Source organism: Berghia stephanieae, chromosome 12 (assembly GCF_034508935.2).
Source record: "Berghia stephanieae isolate SIO BIC M18660-M18661 chromosome 12, UCSD_Bste_1.3, whole genome shotgun sequence".
Taxonomy (NCBI): Eukaryota; Metazoa; Mollusca; class Gastropoda; order Nudibranchia; family Aeolidiidae; genus Berghia; species Berghia stephanieae.
In genome coordinates, this window is record NC_088371.1 from 13826741 (window position 1) to 13833359 (window position 6619).

Below are 6619 nucleotides of genomic sequence, written 5' to 3' on the forward strand. Positions count from 1 at the left end.
ATTTACTTCTACATTCCCCATCATTGTCATTTAATCGTGTTTCTTTTTTTTTAAAACGTGCTAAGGCAGTGCATTTTATCCGATCGATATAGGGTTTCTATTGTAAGATATGTTTGTTCCATAATAAGCTTCTTTTTTCACAAGATATGCATCCCTAGGTTATGTCCATGGTTTAATTAAAAAATATGTAAATCAGAAAATTCCAATGTAGACTATATGCCTTTTGTTTTAATAGAATAGATATCTCCAGAGTCTTAAAAAAAATAAAAATTCACTAAAATATATAAGTATATCGTAATCTTTGCAACACCGGGATCCATTTCACTCTCTAAAACAAAATTTTTGACTTTTTGAAAATCAAAAGTCTTTTTAAGCTCTATGTTTTCATAAAAACAATAATTATGTTGATTATAAGAAAACGTGATGATTTTGTTATACTACACGATAGCAATGGATTAAAATGAAAATAAATAGATATTGCCAAAATGGCATCTACGTGAGGTAGATACCAGTCGAGAGATTACTCGGTACTACGGGAGGTGGAAACAAGAGGGGAGAAAGGGAGTAAAGGGTTTGAAGCTGGGAGTAAGTGAGGTGACCAGCATTGGGTGGATAATCTGGGGCTATATGAGGTGACCGGCATTGGGTGGATAATCTGGGACTATATGAGGTGACCGGCATTGGGTAGTGAATCTGGGACAATGTGAGGTGACCAGCATCGGGTAGTGAATCTGGGACTATGTGAGGTGACCAGCATTGGGTAGTGAATCTGGGACTATGTGAGGTGACCAGCATTGGGTAGTGAATCTGGGACTATGTGAGGTGACCAGCATTGGGTAGTGAATCTGGGACTATATGAGATGAACACCATTGGGGAGTGAATCTGGGACTATATGAGATGAACACCATTGGGGAGTGAATCTGGGACTATATGAGATGAACACCATTGGGAGTGAATCTGGGACTATGTGAGGTGACCAGCATTGGGTAGTGAATCTGGGACTATATGAGATGAACACCATTGGGGAGTGAATCTGGGACTATATGAGGTGAACACCATTGGGAGTGAATCTGGGATTATGTGAGGTGACCAGCATTGGGGAGTGAATATGGGACTATATGAGGTGAACACCATTGGGGAGTGAATCTGGGACTATATGAGGTGAACACCATTGGGGAGTGAATCTGGGACTATGTGAGGTGAACACCATTGGGGAGTGAATCTGGGACTATATGAGGTGAACACCATTGGGGAGTGGGAGGATATGAGGTGAACACCATGGAGGAGTGAATCTGGGACTATGTAACGCAGTGGCGGTTCTAGCCTATTTACAGTGGTGGGGCAAAGATGATTCGGTCATATATATATATATATATATATTTGTTTTTTGTTTGTTTTTTTTTTTGTTTTTTTTTTAAATTTATTTTTATTTTATTTTTTATTTTTTTTTATTTATTTTTTTAAAATTTATCTTTTTATTTTTTTTAAAGTTATTTATTTATTTATTTTTTAATTAATTTTTTTTAATTATTGTTTTTTTTACCTTTAAAAAATAATATTTCAACCACAAATAATCACATTCACAATGAAATGACAATGCCAGTAGATTTTAATTATTCCAAACGTAATCAAAAATGAATCACGAAAGAGAATACAACTAAAAAATAAAGCGACGAGACATAATGCGACAACACCTTGACAATATAAGTCCATTTCGTTCACTCGAAAAATTAAAGATTTGCTTTAATCCCTCAACGGCGAGATTAATATTTCTGTTACATTACTGGTAGTGCGGGGCGGTCCTTGGCAAGCTTATAGACCACGGTCCTACGGTCCCTGGGAAATGAAAACCGCAAGGACCGGTCCTAGGACCGGTCCTTTTCGACATTGAACATTCCTGAGAGACTGTTGGAAGTTCGAACCGTTTTGACCTTTGGGACCGTGGGATCGTTCATTCTTGAACCGTTAAAGACCGCTACACGATGAAAACCGTGGTCTACAGGAGTAAAACACACGGAGTAGTCACACTCATTTCAAATTGTAACCTAATTAGAGAAGAGGGGTGATGCCTTCTTTATTTGCTCACCGTACTTCATTGTTACTTCGATAATTTAATAAAATTTGAAATTTATCCCCATTAACAGAGATAATGGCATCGCCCAAGGAGTTGATCGAGTTGTTCGTGGCGTTGACACATTAGAGGGCAGCGAGCATTGAAGAGTAAGAGAGAGACGTGAAGTTATAATAAGAGGGGGTGGATGCGGTAATAAGTTAATAAGTAATAAGTGGGGTCCATGGTGACTTTTCGCCAGATCTAACAAACCCAGCTACCCATTCACTGCTGAGAAGACAGGGATTCAGAAAAAACTCGACTGCACCCGGGATCGATCTCTGGCCCTTTGCGTATAAAGAGAGTGCTCTATCAACTGAGCTATCGAGGTCCCCAAATATTCTATTGGACTTTTTTAAAATACAGACGTTATAACTGGTTTTTTTTGGAAAGAAGAAACTAATGAAACTCATATTATTTGATTAGTTAAAACACCAAACGAAATTTTAATATTATTGTATTATTTTAAATGACAGCAATGCGATAGAAAGGAGTGGTGACAAGAGATGGACAAAAGAAAACAAAAAATCGGACTTGCTACTTGCTAGGTTCGACACACACACATACACACACACACACACAAACACACACATCTTTAGTAGTCACATGCATTTCAAACAATAACCCATTAGAGAAGAGGGGTCATGCCTTCATCATAGATCATTGTCATTGCGATCATTATGGTGTAGTAAATTTTGAAATTTACCCCGTATAATGGAATCGTCCAAGGCGTGCACCTCCTGTTCCCCCATCTCACACACGAAAGGGCGGTTTGCGAAGTGGAGGGAGGTGGTCGTCTGCCTCTATGGTCGTCTGTGTCGTTTAGTGTATTGCAAAGGGGGGTGGGTGCGATTAATTAAGTGGGATGGGTGGTGATTGGTGGAAGATAGGCAACCGAGGCAACAAATCGCTGGGGAAGTAGTATGGCGCGAGACCGTTGAAAGGTGATAAGAAGTGAGGACCGCCGCCGGTCTTCCACTATGGACCGGTCCCCGGTTCACAGCTAAAAGACCGTGGGACCGGTCCAAGGACCGGTCCTCAGCGCGGCACTAGTTTTCAGTAGTATGTAGTAACCTTAAAGTTTCAATCGAGAAGCAACAACAGCGATATGACCCGAGTTTCATTCAGAGCTCAAATTGCATTTCACTGCTGTCTTGATGATTAGAATGATTGTGCCGGTGGTGGTAGTGGTTGGAATAGTGGTAGCGGTGGTGGTGGTGGTGGAGGAGGATGAATTATGGTTGTGGTTTTGGTGGTGCTGTTGGTTAGAATGATAGTTGTGGAGACGATGACGGAAATTTTATGATGATGTTGATATTGTTTTTATTGCTATTGTAGTACTTGTTGTTAATATTGTTGTTGTTAATGATGAAGATGATGATGATGATGATGATGATGATGATGATGATAATGATGATTATAATGACAACGACGATGTCGTCGACAATGATGGTTACCATACAATATTACAAAGTTTATTCAATCTTAGGCTTTCGACAATAAATCATACAATTTGATGACCACATACATGAAAGTGGAAAAAAATGGTAAATGGAACCAAACAATAAACTGATACCATTAATAACCACAAAAAATACAACAATAGTAATGCCACCAATACGTACAATAATAATATAATAATAATAATAATAAAATAATAATAATAATAATAATAATAATAATAATAATAATAAATAATAATAATAATATAATAAATAACAACAACAACAATAACAATAATAATAATGATGATGATGATAATATATAATAATAATAATAATAAATAATAATAAATAATAATAATAATAATAATAATAATAATAATAATAATAATAATAATAATAATAATAATAATAATAATAATAATAATAATATTACCATCATCATTACTACCACCACCATCATTACTACCACCACCGCTACCACTATCACTACCACCATCACCATCATTATTACGTTTCCAATAATTTTTTCTCGTTTTTAAAAATTTGATATCTATCAAAACAGACGAAATTCCGGTCATTTTTTTAAAGGGTAGTTAAAATATCTACGAATTTATTAGCCCTGAAAACTACGATTTTTATTTTCCTATTTCAAGTAGGCAGGTCTGCTATGACAAGTATCAGTATCAGTTCCATAGTCAAAATAAGACAGACAAAAACAAAGTTTATTTAATCTCAGGCTTTCGCCAATACTTCATACAATACAATTAAGACAAAATAATGTTACCAATTTCTCCTCATGCATTCGTTAGACTATAACAATAACGACCGTGTTATCTTTACTCCTTACCCAACCAACCCCGAGCTTCCCGCCTCTTCATCGCGAACTTATGTATGTATATTAGCTTCAGGACGGGCAAGTACGGAATCTGCCCACCCTCCGTATTTCCTCTATAACTTAGAATTCAACTCTCTCCTTTCTCAGAAGAGTATTTCTCGTATACTAATTCAATTGTTGAGAAAACCAAAATGGTGGTTGTATTTTATATATTTATTTAGTCGTGACTTTTGAATAAAAGTGTTTTGTTTTATTAGACGGAATACAATAGAAAATTACATTGTTTGGCAAAATTATTTTGTCTGGCAATAAAAATACAGCGGTAATTACTTTAAGAATTAAAAAAATAAGAACTAACAAATTAATTTGTTAAAAAAAACAAAACAAAACAAAAAAAAAACCCAAAACAACAACAACAAAAAAAAACAAATAAGAAAACAATTTAAATAAATGAGTTCTGAGAAGCACTAAAGAAAACGAGAAAAAAAGAAAATTTTAAATGGATAAACAAATATATAAAAACAACACAAATTAATATTAAATTGATATAAAATTAGTAAATTAATAAATTTAATTCAATACTGGAACATTCCCAAAGTCATTACATCAATGGTACCAGCACAAGTAATGCAATAATTAAGAAAAAGTTCGTTTGCCAAGATCTCTATTTAGTTTTCACTGGTTAATAAGGTGGGCTCATTTGAATTAGCCCGACCTAGTACTAGAGAGGCCAGACAGAAAAAATCGGAGTTAGTTCACCGTCAGGCGACGTGACGATGAGATGACGATGTGGGCGGAGTGGAGTGGAGTGGTTGGGGAGGGGGGGGGGGTGATAAAAAGAACAGGAGCGTATCCTGGTTTATGCATTACGGGATGCGTGGTGATTCGCAATCTATCAAAAATACAAACAAATTGATTTCAGTACGAAGTATAAAGTTTAAGTAGTAACTTTTGAAATTATCTAATTTAAATTTGATTATTTCAGACCTGGTAATACAGCATATAACTTGAAAAAACAGGCTGGTATTTGCCCACCCTGCCCATTATTGCCAGCCGTCCCTGATGTAACGTGACCAACATTGGGGAGTGAATCTGGGACAATATTATGAGGTGAACACCATTGGGGAATGAATCTGGGAGGATAAGAGGTGAACACCATTGGGGAGTAAAACTGGGACATATGCGAGGCTGTACCTATGGTATGACACTTTTCCTCGGACTGTATGATCCATGGTTCGAGTCCCGGTCTGAGCGGCGCCTAGTTGAGTTCTTTAAAAATGCTTTTTACTCATGTGTAAAATGGATGCTTGTATTATTGTCTAACCCGCGCCATGTCTCGTCATATATGCTAAGTACTGCCAAAGGCTAGGAAACCCTTGTACGGCGCGTTTATCAGGTTTAGTAGATAACGCACTATATAAATGCTTATGTAGTTCTTTATGCTTTCGTTCAGATTTTCATGCTACTACTATGGCAAAGTTATGAACTAATATGATATTACTCACGGGTTTTTTTCCCTACGCCAACTGCAGCTGTGACCTGTAGACAAAGACATTAGCAGAAAAATTGGAGATACATAAATGCCATGAAGGGACAGTTTGTCTTTTCTAAAACAAATATAATTCTCTTTATTGGTCGGTTTTCATCATTCCTTATGGTCATTATATGATAAAGAACTAGCATCTACATTTTTGGTGAAAAAACAATATTGTGTAGATATCCTTTGTGCGTCCAAATTCAAAGGTCTGGCATCTGTCTTCTTCTTTCAGCTTATCCCGCACTTTGCAGGATTTTCATATATTTTATAGATCATGAGAGGCTTTTTAAATCAATTATTGCAAACCTTAGACAAGGTCAATGATCGAAAGAACTACAAATTGGGGATGATCAATATTCAACTTGAGCTTGTGTCCAATCCCGGCTATGTGGTCTAGTGGTATGACACTCGCTTTTGGATCGGAAGGTCCTGGGTTCGAGCCTCTCGCTCGGCGCATCATTGAGTCCTTGGAAAAGGCTCTTTACTCACATTATCTCACCGTACTCAGGTGTAAAATGAGTTAACAGAGTTGTCTTTGTCCGAAAAATTGTAATATCGCCTAACAAGCGTCATGTCCCGTCCTACATGTTAAATGTTGCTGTTGACCAGGGACCCCTTGTAAAGCGCTTTGAGCACATATAGTGGATATTGCGCTATATCAAAGCTCAATTTTTTTTTGTCTGATTCATTA